Source organism: Aquarana catesbeiana, unplaced genomic scaffold (assembly GCF_042186555.1).
Source record: "Aquarana catesbeiana isolate 2022-GZ unplaced genomic scaffold, ASM4218655v1 unanchor228, whole genome shotgun sequence".
NCBI classification, from domain to species: domain Eukaryota; kingdom Metazoa; phylum Chordata; class Amphibia; order Anura; family Ranidae; genus Aquarana; species Aquarana catesbeiana.
In genome coordinates, this window is record NW_027362655.1 from 1,975,437 (window position 1) to 1,990,729 (window position 15,293).

Below are 15,293 nucleotides of genomic sequence, written 5' to 3' on the forward strand. Positions count from 1 at the left end.
GTAGAAACCTTCACCATATTAAGCCTTCTCTTCTTTTTTCTGCTACAGATTGTCTCTGTACCAAAATCTCATCCTTGTCCTGCCCCAACCTGGCCACTTCTGTCTACAACAGTTCACTGTCACCCACCCTGGTTACCTTGGCCCCCATCACTATGCACAGAAACAGGCCCTGACCGCTACAACCCTGGCAGACAGACAATACCAAAAGCCTCAAAGAACGGAGCCGTGCTCTTGAGCGTCTGTGGCGTAAAACTAAATCACAGCAAGATTTCAGCTAATATAAAGCTGCCCTCCAAAAATACCATTCCTGTCTGCATGCTGCCAAACAGACTTACTTTATCACTCTCATTAACACCCTCTCACGCAGTTCCCGTCAACTCTTTTCTACCTTTAATGCTCTACTTCGTCCACCATTACCTCCACCCACTAACTTACTCACTGCCCAGGAGATTGCTAATCACTTCAAAAATAAGATTGACACAATTCGCCTCGAGATCTCCTCCACTCTACAGATATCTCCCTCACTTTACACTCTTTGTCCTCCTGTACAATCAAAACTCTTGTTTAACCCAACTACTACAGAGGAAGTCAATAAACTTTTTTCTAACGCCCACCTTAACCTCCTGCCTGCTGGACCCCATTCCTTCTCAAATACTATGGTCACCCTCTGACTCTATCCTACACTTTTTAGCTCATATCTTCAACCTCTTCCTCTCTACTGGCATCTTCCCCAACCCTCTGAAACATGCGCTAGTCACTCCCATACCAAAAAAGGCCTCACTGGACCCCACCAATCTTAACAACCTAAGACCCATCTCTTTACTCCCTTTTGCCTCCAAACTCTTTGAACGTTTTGTCTACAACCGACTGAGCGACCACCTCATTGAGAACAACCTTCTTGATCCCCTTCAGTCTGGATTTCGCCCTCAACACTCCACAGAAACTGCTCTCCTAAAACTCACAAATGACCTACTAACAGCCAAAACCAACGGTCATTATTCCATACTCTTACTCTTGGACCTTTCCGCTGCCTTTGATACAGTTGACCACCCCCTCCTCCTCAAAAAACTAAATTTGCTTGGTATCCATGGCTGTGCTCACCGTTGGTTCGAATCTTACCTCATCTCATCGCACCTTCAGTGTCTCTTACAACTCCACTTCCTCCTCTCCAACTCCTCTTACCGTTAGGGTCCCCCAAGGTTCTGAACCTTGGACCTCTACTATTCTTGATCTACACATCCTCCCTGGTTCAGCTGATAGCCTCCCATGGCTTCCACTACCATTTATATGCCGATGACACCCAAATCTATCTCTCTACCTCTCAGCTTACCCCATCAGTCTCCTCACACAACACTGATTTACTAACAGACATATCAGCCTGGATGTCAAACCACTTCCTCAAACAGAATCTATCTAAAACTGAGCTCTTAATATCTCCTCCCCCACGTGTCCCCTCCCCTGACTTTTCTGTCAAGATCAATGGCACAACTATCAGTCCGTCCCCACATGCCAGGGTGCTAGGGGTAACCATAGACTCTGAACTGTCCTTTCAGGCTCACATCCAATTCCTGTCCAAATCATGCCGCCTTAGCCTCCGCAACATCTCTAGAATACGTCCCTTTTTAACCAATGACACCACCAAGCTTCTAATTCACTCCCTGGTCATCTCTCGCCTCGACTATTGCAACTCCCTCCTCATTGGATTACCTTTACATAGACTATCCCCCCTCTAGTCCATAATGAATGCTGCTGCAAGACTCATCCACCTTACCAACTTTTCAGTGTCCTCCACCCCTCTCTGCCAATCCCTCCACTGGCTTCCACTCACCCAACGAATACAATTCTAAGTACTAACAATAATTCCCAAAGCCATCCATAACTCTGCCCCCAGCTACATCACTAACCTAGTCCCAAAATACCAACCAAGCCGCTCTCTTCAGTCATCCCAAGACCTCCTGCTCTCTAGCTCCCTTGTCACCTCCTCCCATGCTCGCCTCCAGGATCTCTCCAGAGCTTCTCCCATCCTTTGGAACTCCCTACCCCAATCTGTCCGACTGTCCCCTAATCTATCCATCTTTAGACGATCCCTGAAAACCCTTCTCTTTAACCACTTGCGAACCACCACACGGCGATATACATCGGCACATAGGCGTACCTATACGTTCCCTTTAATTGGTGGGGGTAGCGGGTGCGCTTGCCGCGTACAGTGTGACTGTGCCCGCGGGACCGGCGGACTCGATGTCACGGAACCGCAGAACGGGGAATGTAAACAAGGCATTTCCCTGTTCTGCCTTGTGTCATGAAAGAGATCACTGCTCCCTGTCATCGGGAGCAGTGATCGCTGTCATGTGAGTGGCAACCCATCCCCCCCACAGTTAGAATCACTCCCTAGGACACACTTAACCCCTTGATCGCCCCCTAGTGTTTAACCCCTTCCCTGCCACTGTCATTTATACAGTAATCAGTGCATTTTTATAGCACTGATCGCTGTATAAATGACAAGGGTCCCAAAATAGTGTCAAAAGTGTCCAATACGTCCACCATGATGTTGCAGTCACGATAAAAATCGCAGATCGCCGCCATTACTAATAAAAAAAAATAATAATAAAAATGCCATAAAACTATCCCCTATTTTGTAGACGCTATAACTTTTGCGCAAACCAATCAATATGCGCTTATTGCGATTTTTTTTACTAAAAATATGTAGAAGAATACATATCGGCCTAAACTGAGGAAAAAAGTTTTTTTTATATATTTTTGGGGAATATTTATTATAGCAAAAAGTAAAAAATATTGTTTTTTTTTTCAAAATTGTCGCTCCTTTTTTGTTTATAGCGCAAAAAATAAAAACCGCAGAGGTGATCAAATACCACCAAAAGAAAGCTCTATTTGTGGGAAAAAAAGGACGTCAATTTTGTTTGGGTGCACGGCCGCGCAATTGTCAATTTAAGTGGCACAGTGCCGAATCGCAAAAAACGGCCTGGTCAGGAAGGGGGTAAAATATTTCCGGGGCTGAAGCGGTTAAAGAAGCCTATCCTGCTTCTAACTAATACACTGTTTTACTTTCTCCATCAGCTCATCCCCCACAGCTATTACCTTTTGTATCAATTGACCCTCCCTCTTAGATTGTAAGCTCTAGTGAGCAGGTCCCTCTGATTCCTCCTGTACCAAATTATAATGTAACTTTAATGTCTGCCTTCATTTTGTTAAGCCCTGCGCAAACTGTTGGAGCTATATAAATCCTGTATAATAATAAATAATAATAGTATATGTGGGGGAAAAAAATAAAATGTATTTGGGTACAGCATCGCGTGACTGCGAAATTGTCCGTTAAAGTAATGCAGTGCCGTATCGCAAAAAATGACCTGGTCATGTAGAGGGGTAAATCTTCCACAGCTAGGAATAAGAGTGATGTCATGTGACCTCACAGAATCCTCCTCACCTCTCCGGCCAGGTCTGTATTTTATTAATAGAGATAAGAGTGATGTCATGTGACCTCCCAGAATCCTCCTCACCTCTCCGGTCAGGTCTGTGTTTTATTAATAGAAATGAGTGATGTCATGTGACCTCCCAGAATTCTCCTCACCTCTCCGGTCAGGTCTGTGTTTTATTAATAGAAATGAGTGATGTCATGTGACCTCTCAGAATCCTCCTCACCTCTCCGGTCAGGTCTGTGTTTTATTAATAGAAATGAGTGATGTCATGTGACCTCCCAGAATCCTCCTCACCTCTCCGGTCAGGTCTGTGTTTTATTAATAGAGATAAGAGTGATGTCATGTGACCTCCCAGAATCCTCCTCACCTCTCCGGTCAGGTCTGTGTTTTATTAATAGAGATAAGAGTGATGTCATGTGACCTCCCAGAATCCTCCTCACCTCTCCGGTCAGGTCTGTGTTTTAATAATAGAGATAAGAGAGATGTCATGTGACCTCCCAGAATCCTCCTCACCTCTCCGGTCAGGTCTGTGTTTTAATAATAGAGATAAGAGTGATGTCATGTGACCTCCCAGAATCCTCCTCACCTCTCCGGTCAGCAGGTAGATGATCTCCAGGGTGAGGTTTAGTATCTTCTCAGTCATGTGACTCCGGTCCTCCTCCATCCTCATTAATTTGGTGATATGCAGGTTTCTCTGTAGACGGATAGCGGAGAATGCACTGCTTAGACTCTGACCAGCTGATTTGTAAGAGACAATAATGTGAAGGAATAAATAACCCCAACCTCTCAGTATGAAAGGTTTAGCTCCCAGCAGCCATACTGTTGGTGTGTTGGATCCTTGTGTAGGAAGAGATAACATTTTATACTGTGCCATAGAGTTCTTTAGATAGTAATTATGATCTACACATTCTTTTGAACTCCAACCCCCCCCCCCCATACTCACAACTCTGCCCCCAGACCTCACCTTTCTTCTTCATCACTAACTCCATGTAATTGATCGTTAGCTGTTGTCTCCCCCCTCACCCCTTTGTATTCTGTGACTTATGGGGGAATGGTTTTCATGTTTGCTTTCTGATATAGTTGGAGAAAATATACAGCAGGTCCCCCCCAGTGTGTTCTCACTCAGTTTTGGGGACCATTGGACCTCATTGCTGTCACAATGTCTGCTGAGATTGTAATGTGATAAGAAGCCCCCTTCCTATGACTCTCAGATGTGTTGTTACTCCCGCTGATCAGATCACACTTACACCCGCTGGATGAAAAAGTGTCTTATTTTACCTGAAATAAATCAGATTGGGGGAGGGGTAGTCCTGCTGTATATAAGACAATCACCTTATAAAAGTACAACTCAATTCCCCAGAGAACCCTTACCTTCCAGAAGGTTCCGGCACTGAGGCTGTCTGTGAATCCCGGGCTGTTTTGTAACAGGGCAACAACTGGAAGGAATCCTCCAAGTCTGTCATGTAAAGGATTTATAGATCTTATTGTCACCATGAAATCACATCACAATCATTTAGAGGTTGGATGACCGACTGAGGTCACTAAAACACTTTCTATAGATAATGGGACACTTTTCTACAGGTCTGTACATTAGTAAAAGGGGGGAGGGGGAGAGAAGAGAGACAAAGAGGGGGAGAGAAGAGGGACATAGAGGGGGGAGGGGGAGAGAGATGGACAGAGGAGGAGAAGGAGAGAACAGGGACAGAGGGGGGAGAGAAGAGGGACAGAGGGGGGAGAGAAGAGGGACAGAGGGGGGAGAGAAGAGGGACAGAGGGAAGAGAAAAGGGGGACAGAGGGGGGAGAGAAGAGGGACAGAGGGGGGAGTGAAAAGGGACAGAGAAGGGAGAGGGAGAGAAGAGGGACAGAGGGGGGAGAGAAGAGGGACAGAGGGGGGAGGGGGAGAGAAGAGGGACAGAGGGGGGAGGGGGAGAGAAGAGGGACAGAGGGGGGAGGGGGAGAGAAGAAGGACAGCGGGGGAGAGAAAAAGGACAGCGGGGGAGAGAAGAAGGACAGCGGGGGAGAGAAGAAGGACAGCGGGGGAGAGAAGAAGGACAGCGGGGGAGAGAAGAAGGACAGCGGGGGGGAGAGAAGGACAGCGGGGGGGAGAGAAAGACAGAGGGGGGAGAGAAGAATTTACAGCGGGGGGAGAGAAGAGGGACAGCGGGGGGAGAGAAGAGGGACAGCGGGGGGAGAGAAGAGGGACAGCGGGGGGAGAGAAGAGGGACAGCGGGGGGAGAGAGAAGAGGTACAGAAAAGGGAGGGGGAGAGAAGAGGGACAGAGGGGAAGAGAAGAGGGGGTGAGAAGAGGGAGAGAAGAAGGACAGAGAGGGGGGAGGGGGAGAGAAGAGGGACAGACGGGGGAGAAGAGGGGGAGAGAGAAGAGGGACAGAGGGGGAGGAGGAGAGAAGAGGGGGGAGGGGGAGAGAAGAGGGACATAGGGGGGAGGGGGAGAGAAGAGGGACCGAGGAGGGAGGGGGAGAGAAGAGGGACCGAGGAGGGAGGGGGAGAGAAGAGGGACAGAGAGGGGGGAGGGGGAGAGAAGAGGGACAGAGAGGGGGGAGGGGGAGAGAAGAGGGGGAGGGGGAGAGAAGAGGGACAGAGGAGGGAGGGGGAGAGAAGAGGACAGAGGGGAAGAGAAGAGGGAGAGAGAAGAGGGAAAGAGGGGTTTCTTTACAAATGAGAGACAGTTGAGGGGTTCCTTCACACTATCACCCTACATTCCTCTAATGCCTCTTCTCTGCTGGAAGTAGAAAAGGACAGACCTCTTGTTAACCCTCTCACTATAAAAGTACTTACCTCTGCCCCAATGTGATGTAGGTAGGTATGATCAAGTCTTTTTTTTTCAGCAGGTTCCCCCTCCCCTGACGCTGGCCCTGTGCTCACCGCTCACTACTGTCACTTGTAACCATACAATCCTGACTTCTGTGTTTATAAATGACAGTGCAACTCCCCCCGATGGCTCCCACAGAGTCTTCCCTGCCCTGCACTATCCCTGTGACACCAGAGGAGGGGATTTTTACAGCCGCACTAGTCCTGAAGCCCCTCCCCCAGACTACACTCCCCACTTTCCTGCTGTACATTGAAGCTAATGTTCTGTAGCAACCCCTTTCTCTGGTATTCTCTAGATTTGTGTGTGTGGCGGGGTGCTAGGAGAGATCTGTGCTGGGTGGTTTGGGGAAAATGCGAGGAAGGTCGTTTTTGGTTGTAAACTGGCCTGTGCATAATTCTGAACCCTGCACCCTGTGCATAATTCACTCCCGAACCCTGCACCCTGTGCATAATTCACTCCTGAACCCTGCACCCTGTGCATAATTCACTCCTGAACCCTGCACCCCGTGCATAATTCACTCCTGAACCCTGTACATAATTCACCCCTGAACCCTGCACCCTGTCCATAATTCACTCCTGAACCCTGCACCCTGTCCATAATTCACTACTGAACCCTGTCTATAATTCAATCCTGAACCCTGCCCACAATTCACTCCTAAACCCTGCCCACAATTCACTCCTGAACCCTGCACCCTGTCCATAATTCATTCCTGAACCCTGTCCATAATTCACTCCTGAAACAAGCACCCTATCCATAATTCACTCCTGAACCCTGCTCATTATTTACTCCTGAATAAGGATGAGCTCAGGCGTGTTCGCAAACAGCAGTGCAGAGCCCGCCAGGAAGTTGGCACTGTGGAGCGCTAATCACAAGCAGTGAGACATTGTCACGATGCACGGCTGCAGAGATCGGGAAATGTTTCACTGCCTGTGATTAGTGCTGTGCAGTGTCGACTTCCTGGCGGGGTCTGCACGTGCTGTTTGCAAACATGCCTGAGCTCATCCTTTCTCCTGAACCCTGCATGCTGTCCATAATAAACTCCTGAACCCTGCACGCTGTCCATAATAAACTCCTGAACCCTGCACGCTGTCCATAATAAACTCCTGAACCCTGCACCATGTCCATAATTCACTCCTGAAACAAGCATCCTATCCATAATTCACTCCTGAACCCTGCTCATAATGCATTCTTGAACCCTGCACACTGTCCATAATTCACTCCTGAACCCTGTGCATAATGCACTCCTGAACCCTGCACCCTGTGCATAATGCACTCCTGCACCCTGTGCCTGATGCATTCCTAAACCCTGCACCCTGTGAATTATTCACTCCTGAACCCTGTGCATAATGCACTCCTGAAGCCTGCGTGTGATGCATTACTAAACCATGCACCCTGTGCGTGATGCATTCCTAAACCCTGCACCCTGTACATAATTCACTCCTGAACCCTGCACCCTATGTGTGATGCATTCCTAAACCCTGCACCCTGTGCATAATTCACTCCTGGACCCTGCACTCTATGGTGTGATGCATTCCTAAACCCTGTGCATAATGCACTCTGAAACCCTGCACCCTGTAAAAAATGCACTCCAGCACTGCAACTGCCTATGGGTTTATCCACCTCCCCCCATTATTGGCCGCTGTGAGTCTGCTGTCCAGGGTCTAATGCTGTGCAGGACATTATAGGTAAGCATCAAACTATTCAACCACAAATTCAACTAAGATTTAAATCCTGGAAATTCAGTAGAACCTGAATCCAAATCCCATTCCATGTTACCAGAGACTGCTAAGGTGAGAAGTAGAGATGAGCTGTTATCGCCATCTAAATTAACCAGATATGGCCATATAGTCACAGATGTCACCGCCATCTCTGGCCCCTCCTATATATAGCTGATGACAGGTCCACGTCCATTGAGCAGGGCTAAGAAAAGAGGCCCTTGTCCTCATCAACATGGGGTCAAGGTGCTTTGCCAGGAGAGTGCCCCTGGAAAGGTACCCCTTGATGTTAAGGGCATATGACCTGGTGTGGTTCAGGATGTGAGAAGAGCACACGTTGGTCCTTCCCTTTATCACATGTCAGGCTATATACTCAGATTAAGGGTCTGGTATGGTTTTTTCATGTTTTTTTTTTGTTTTTCATGCTGTATCCCCTCAAAATCCATACTTGTCTCAATGGATCCGGTATGTATTCGGGGGGACTCTACACAAATGTGTTTTCCATTCTTGCTCTATGATGTTATACAGCAAGATTTACAAAGGAAAAAAAATGGATACTTTTTAAATTGCCAGCAAATAACATTTCATCGCTGGCTTCTTAAAAAGAAAAAAAAGAAAAGAAAAAACACAGACCCCTCCAAAATGTACCAAAAATACATAGCAAACCCTGGGAGCTGTCACTGTGATGTTTCTTTTTTTTTTTTTTTTTTTTTTTTTATAACAAAGAAGCCATCAATGGACATTTTAAAACTTTTTTCCTTTGTAAATGTCAGCGCTTTCTGTACATCACAGGTAGGATTAGAACCCCCCAGGATTCGGGCATCCCCCCAGGATTAGGACACCCCCCAGGATTAGGACAACAATCGGGTTTAGGGTATCCTCAAGGATTAGGGCAACCTCCAGAATTATGACATTCCCCAGGATTAGGACACCTCCCAGGATTCAGACATCCCCAGGATTAGGGCACTGTCCAGGATTAGGACACCATCTAGGCTAAGAGCACCCCCGAGGATTAAGGCACCCCCCAGGACTAGGACAAGCCCCAGGATTAGTGCACTCCCCAGGATTAGGACACTCCCCAGGATTAGGGCACTCCCCAGGACTAGGACACGCCCCAGGATTAGTGCATCCCCCAGGATTAGGACACTCCCCAGGATGGGCATCCCCAGTGATTAGGACACTCCCCAGGACTAGGACACTCCCCAGGATTAGGACACTCCCCAGGATTAGGACACTCCCCAGGATTAGGACACTCCCCAAGATTAGGGCACTCCCCAGGATTAGGACACTCCCCAGGATTAGGGCACTCCCCAGGATTAGGACACTCCCCAGGATTAGGACACTCCCCAAGATTAGGGCACTCCCCAGGATTAGGACACTCCCCAGGATTAGGACACTCCCCAGGATTAGAGCACCCCCAGGATTAGAACACTCCCCAGGATTAGAACACTCCCCAGGATTAGGACACTCCCCAGGATTAGGGCACCCCCAGGATTAGAACACTCCCCAGGATTAGGACACTCCTCAGGATTAGGGCACTCCCCAGGATTAGGACACTCCCCAGGATTAGGACACTCCCCAGGATTAGGACACTCCTCAGGATTAGGACACTCCCCAGGATTAGGGCACTCCCCAGGATTAGGACACTCCCCAGGATTAGGACACTCCTCAGGATTAGGACACTCCCCAGGATTAGGACACTCCCCAGGATTAGGACACTCCTCAGGATTAGGACACTCCCCAGGATTAGGGCACTCCCCAGGATTAGGACACTCCCCAGGATTAGGACACTCCTCAGGATTAGGACACTCCCCAAGATTAGAGCACTCTCCAGGACTAGGACATGCCCCAGGATTAGTGCATCCCCCAGGATTAGGGCACTCCCCAGGATTAGGGCACTCCCCAGGCTTAGGACACTCCCCAGGCTTAGGACACTCCCCAGGATTAGGACACTCCTCAGGATTAGGACACTCCCCAGGATTAGGGCACTCCCCAGGATTAGGACACGCCTCAGGATTAGGGCACTCCCCAGGATTAGGGCACCCCCAGGAGTAGGGCACTCCCCAGAATTAGGGCACCCCCCAGGATTAGGGCACCCCCCAGGATTAGGACACTCCCCAGGATTAGGGCACCCCCCAGGATTAGGGCACCCCCCAGGATTAGGACACTCCCCAGGATTAGGACACTCCCCAGGATTAGGACACTCCCCAGGATTAGGACACTCCCCAGGATTAGGGCACCCTCAGAAATGTTAAAGGAATTGGATAGTTTTAATGTTTCACTTTAAGAATTTAAAAATCACTGCTCCCATCCATACAGAAATGTTTTTAACTTTTTTTGCATTGGTACATGTTCCCCCTGGACAGTGCCCCCCACCATGTTATTGTTTGACACCCCCCTTGCCTATTAGTCCAGACAATAAACATTTTTAATTTGACAGATTTGGCTCCCATTGATTTAAATAGGATTTGGATTCAGACTTAGAATTTCTTAGAACTGAACAACACTCCAACCGAACCCAGGAATGTTCATCTCATCTCCAGTGAGAAGGTGACATCTCCACAATGAGGAGAATGTTTCGGCCTTGTAAGTGGGGAAATGTTCTGCCCCTGAAGGGGTTCATCTAGATTTCCACACTATATATGTGTGTATCATCATCTGCTGGAGATAAAAGACATCACAGTGACTATGGAGGAAGAGGACGGACATGACGGGGGGTTACTGGGTGTAAATAGAAAATAAGATCTTATTACCTCCTCTGCTGCCACTTCCAGTAATGTCTTCTCTTTACTTCCTCCCGACTCACCTCTTACCCGGAACTTCCTGTCTGTACCTGACATCACTTCCTGTCTGTAGTTGCTATAGATGTCCTGTCTGGGTAGAAGTGAGATCACCACCTTGCGGAGCTCAGAGGAACTGCAGTCCTGAGAAACATAATGTGAACACAGCCTTGTGCTTTGTGTGTATGTACTGTATATCCTTATAGATGGGTCATCTCCACTCCTACCAAGGGGGACACTGCTATTTGATAATTGTTGCTGAGGGAACATTCATGTCTATCTTTGATGTTCTGAAGAATTAGATCTATAATCAGTGCTTGGAGGTAAATATATTGCATTTAGTAACATGTCTGAGGGAGTCTCTCTGTCCGCAATTTGATCCCCTTGCAGTTGGCTCATTTTTGGTGGGACGTGAGATTTATGAGAGGGTGTTACTGTAGATTGCTTTTTCTTTGCCTTTTTTTGTTGTTGTTTTTGTTTTTGTTTTGTAATACCAGAACAGGCCATTATGAGTATCTCGTAATGCCTTTTGGCCTTTGTAACGCCCCAGCAGTTTTCCAGGAATTTATTAACAATGTCCTCTGAGATATGTTACAGTTATGTGTGGTGGTTTATCTCAATGATATCCTCATATTTTCCAAGTCCCTGGAGAGCCACCACACAGATGTCTGTTGTGTGCTTCAGAATTTAAGAGAGAACAATCTCTATTGTAAACTGGAGAAGTGTGAGTTCCATCGGGAACAGGTTAAATTCCTGGGCTATGTCATTTCCACTGCTGGTTTTTCGATGGACCCAGAGAAACTTTCGGCAGTCCTACAGTGGCCTCGACCCGTGGGGTTACGTCCTCTGCAGTGTTTCCTGGGTTTTGCCAACTATTATCGGCAGTTTATTCGTAACTTCTTGTCTCTGGTCAAGCCCCTGACCAATATGACCAGAAAGAACGGTAACCCACAGAGTTGGTCTCCGGAGTCCATTAAGGCCTTTGAAAGTCTGAAGGCTGCCTTTGTTTCTGCTCCTGTGTTGGCACATCCTGATCCTACGTTACCTTTTATCCTTGAGGTTGATGCTTCTGAGACTGGTGTTGGCGCCCTTCTGCCTCAACGTTTTACCTCTGAGAGTGCTATGCATCCTTGTGGCTACTTTTCCAAGAAATTGTCACCTGCCGAGTGCAATTATGAGATTGGTGACAGAGAGCTGTTGGCAATCATTTTAGCCCTGAAAGAATGGAGACATCTCCTCAAAGGTACCACTGTGCCGGTTCTCATTCTTACTGACCATAAGAATCTCACATTCTTGTCTGAGGCTAAACGCCTCTCTCCCCGAAGGATGCGATGGGCTCTTTTCTTGTCAAGTTTCAATTACATTGTCTCATTCTTACCCGGTACTAAGAATGTAAGGGCTGACGCCTTGTCACGACAATTTTCCTCCACTTCCAAGTTCGGTTCCGGTTCCTATGATTCCTCCTGATCGTATTCTGGCTATGGTTCGCACCAGTCTTACTTCTCCTTTGGGTGACAAAATTCTTGCTGCTCAGGTCCATGCTCCTCCTGAGAAACCTTATGACAGCTGCTTTGTCCCAGAGTGTCTCTGTACTGCTGTGCTCCAGACTTACCATTCTCCCAAGGCAGCTAGCCACCCTGGTAAGAATCAACTCATTTGGGCCATTTCCCAACAACTCTGGTGGCCTAGTCTACGTGCTGATGTAACTGCCTTTGTAGCTGCCTGTTCCGTGTGTTCTCAGAGTAAGACTCCACGACACCTTCCAGTGGGCCTCCTACAACCCATACCCAATGGAGAGAGGCCCTGGACCCACCTGTCTATGGATTTCATTGTGGAGTTGCCCAACTCCCAAGGCAACACAGTTATCTTTATGGAGCATGTGCACTCAACTTCTTTGGTCGACCATGGCGAGGCCTGTTCTGAGTGGAACCTGTCTTGTTAAACTGCTGTATGGTCTTGGCCACCGTGCTGCAGCTCAGTTTCAGGGTCTTGGCAATCTTCTTATAGCCTAGATCATCTTATGCAGAGCAACAATTCTTTTTTTTTCCAGATCTTTAGAGAATTCTTTGCCATGAGGTGCCATGTTGAACTTCCAGTGATCAGTATGAGAGAGTGAGAGCGATAACACCAAATTTAACACACCTGAGATCTTGTAACACTAACGAGTCACATGACACTGGGGAGGGAAAATGGCTAATTGGGCTTAATTTGGACATTTTCACTTAGGGTTGTACTCACTTTTGTTGCCAGCGGTTTAGACATTAATGGGTGTGTGTTGAGTTATTTTGAGGGGAGAGCAAATTTACACTGTTATACAAGCTGTACACTCACTACTTTACATTGTAGCAAAGTGTCATTTCTTCAGTGTTGTCACATGAGAAGATAGAATAAAATATTTACAAAAATGTGAGGGGTGTACTCACTTTTGTGAGATACTGTGTATATATGTATATATATATATATATATATATATATATATATATATATATATATATATATATATATATATATATATACATACATACAATAAGGTACAGCTGTTCAATTGTTTGGTAACACAAATTGCTAATCAGCCAATTACATGGCAGCAGCTCTATGCATTTAGGCATCTAGACGTGATGAAGTGATGTAGTGTCACTGATGAGCACTCACTGATGTGCACTGTAGGGCATGGATAAGCACTCACTGATGGAACTGATGTGCACTGTAGGCCACTGATGAGTAATGATAAGCACTCACTGATGTGCACTGTAGGGCAGTGGTTCTCAACCCTGTCCTCAAGTACCCCCAACAGGCCATGATTGCAGGTTTTTCTTTATCTTGCACAGGTGCTTTAAATCAGAGTCAATGGCTTGGTATTTTGGACAGCTATTTTATCTAAGAGAAATTCTCAAAACATGGCCTGTTGGAAGTACTTGAGGATAGGGTTGAGAACCACTGCTGTAGGGCACTAATAAGAACTCACCGATGGGCACTGTAGGTTACTGATGTGCTCTGTAGGGCACTGATGAGCACTGTAGTGGCACCGTAGGGCATTGATGAGCAATGTAGGGCACGGGTGAGCACTGTAGTAGCACTGATACTGTACCATAGTGGCACCGTAGGGCACTGATGAGCACTGTAGTTGCACTGTAGAGGCACAGATGGCACTGTAGTGGCACTGTAGGGCATGGATGGTACTGATGAGTACTGTAGTAGCACTGTAGGACACTGATACTGTACCGTAGTGGCACCATAGGGCACTGATGAGCACTGTAGTGGCACTGTAGTGACACTGTAGAGGCACAGATGTCACCATAGTGGCACTGTAGGGCATGGGTGGCATTGTAGGGCACTGATGAGTTCTGTAGGGCACAGAGGTTCAAGCCAACTCACGCTGCTGCAGTGTTACTTTCTGCTTTCCTCACCAATACAGCATGTGAGGAGAGGAGAGAAAAACACTGTAGCAGCATAAGCTGAACCAAGCATGATCCTGGTTTGTTGACAAACTGATCACTCCTTCATTGGACGGAAAGGGATGCTGTGATTGGCCCTTTATCCCAATCAGTGAGGTGCTGGGTCCCAAAGACCCATCAATCAAAGACACTTCCGGATACGCAGACACCTATGACGGTCATGCTGTATCCGTCATTCAGCTATAGCACGGTCGGCAAGTGGTTAATACTGCAAGACAAACTATATACAATTTATTGTTTTTTATGGTATTTTGTACTTTACTGTTTTATCTTTAACCAGTTGCCTCCAGCCCACTGTCAAATGACGGTGTGGCGGTGCAGCTCTTGTTCTGGGCCGCCGGCAGAGAACAGCCACTCTCGCACGCCCGGGGGGGGGGCGCGCAGCATGGCGATCGTGGCCACACCGTGTTGCTAGGACATGGTGCGACACTGATCATGTCCTAGGTCACATGTAAACACGGATATGCCGGTAATCGGCTCTCCTCGCCTCACACTGACAGAGTGTGAGTAGAGGAGAGCCGATCAGTGGCATCTCCTCACAGGGGGACAGCTAGGGAAGTAATCACGGCACTGATTATCAGTGCCCTGATTACAATATATAAAGTGTAAAAATACCATGCCCACCAATGCCAGCATACAGTGCCCACCAATGCCAGTAATCAATGCCCACACTGCCCACAAGTGCCACAAATCAGTGCCCATTAGCCATGCCAGTCAGTGCTGGCAATTAGTGCCGCCTATCAGTAATGCCCATCAGCGTCGCCCATCAGTGCCACCCATCAATGCCCATCAGTGCCCATCTGTACCGCCTATCCGTGCCCACCAGTGCCGCCTATCAGTGCCCACCAGTGCCGCCTATTAGTGCCCATCAGTGCCACCTAACAGTGCCCATTAGTGCCGCCTATCAGTGCCCATCAATGGCACATATCAGTGCCCATAAGTGTGGCATATTAGTGCCACCTCATCAGTGCCACCTCATCAGGGCCTATAAGTGCCACCTCTTCAGTGCCCACCAGTTCAGCCTATCAGTGCCGCCTCATCAACGCACATTAGTGAAGGCGAAAAATTACTTAGTTACA

At 47.7% G+C, this 15,293-nt stretch overlaps 2 protein-coding genes and 1 pseudogene across 2 annotated transcripts in view; 1 reads left to right on the top strand and 2 right to left on the bottom strand.

Annotated features, from left to right (window-relative positions):
- LOC141121652 (uncharacterized) overlaps positions 1-15,293 on the bottom strand; it is a 447,439-nt gene that overhangs the window by 144,483 nt on the left and 287,663 nt on the right. The gene's annotated exons all lie outside the window — the stretch shown is intronic.
- Positions 1-15,293, top strand: part of LOC141121729 (uncharacterized) — a 373,994-nt gene that overhangs the window by 30,155 nt on the left and 328,546 nt on the right. The window lies entirely within an intron of this gene.
- Positions 1-15,293, bottom strand: part of LOC141121721 (uncharacterized) — a 44,842-nt pseudogene that overhangs the window by 7,145 nt on the left and 22,404 nt on the right.